This window comes from Meleagris gallopavo, chromosome 1 (assembly GCF_000146605.3).
Source record: "Meleagris gallopavo isolate NT-WF06-2002-E0010 breed Aviagen turkey brand Nicholas breeding stock chromosome 1, Turkey_5.1, whole genome shotgun sequence".
Classification (NCBI taxonomy): domain Eukaryota; kingdom Metazoa; phylum Chordata; class Aves; order Galliformes; family Phasianidae; genus Meleagris; species Meleagris gallopavo.
In genome coordinates this window covers 171,188,615-171,189,658 of record NC_015011.2, presented here as the reverse complement: position 1 = coordinate 171,189,658, position 1,044 = coordinate 171,188,615, and positions in this window count along the sequence as shown.

The window sequence follows — 1,044 nt, the reverse complement described above, 5'->3', positions numbered from 1 at the left end:
TATCCTCTTGGGAAAAGAGGCTGTTGGTCAAGAAACATTAATTTGCTCATTACTTCTTGAAACAAAAAAAAAGCTGGATACGCATGACTTCATGAACCAAAGCTATAGTGCTTCATCCTTAAATTAGTGTTAAATAATAAATCTATTAACTTGGACTAGCAAGAAGTAAGTGTACCACTGTATGGTCAGTGGGGTTTTTTCACTCTTGCTAATTATTAGTTTTTAGGGAGCAAAAAGTTAACATACATTTTTAAAGACCTGGAAAACAGATGTGGAAGAGTGTGCATTATAATATGTATGTGTGTAAAAGCTTAATTTGGGGACTGCTGCAAGAATTACTGACAAAATATATTTTGCTCTTTTCTTTTTTTGATTTGTAATAGTGTGCTTTCTTTTATTTTAAAAGCAATGTATAAAAACATTTCTATTTCCTCTGATACAGAGAGGTAGATTTTTGTATGAAATATACTCTATGTGCATTTAAAAAAAAAAAAAACTTCATTATTTTACTGGTATTTATACAAAATATCGTACCAGAACACTGTAGTAAAAAGAAGAGAATCATAGGAACTGTTTTGAAGAAATGATGGATTTATATAGAGAGTTTCTGATACATAACACTTATGTAGACTATTTTATTTTTGAAGTTAGAAAGGCTATCAGTGCTAGTATGCTTGCTCTCTCTGTACTATTATTTAAAGTAATTTAGAGTTTGCCTCTGAATTACTCAAATTCCATTCTAGCATTAAATGCTTTAGGTGATAAGGCTTTCAGTATGCAACTGATATGAAGTTTAAACACTCCTTCAAAAGTTTACTGCCTACTTTTATTAAAAGGAATTTGCTTTTGACTTCAATTATGTATTTAAGATTTTTTATACTTTACAGTATCACTGTAGTGAGTTGTATCCAACCTGAATCAGTAGAAGAATTAATTGTACATAGCAAGGATACATTCTTTGAGGGGAACTGAATATGAAATATTTATGTTTATGTAAGATTAATAAATTTATTAAAATCCAAAATATTTTATGCCCAGTTTACT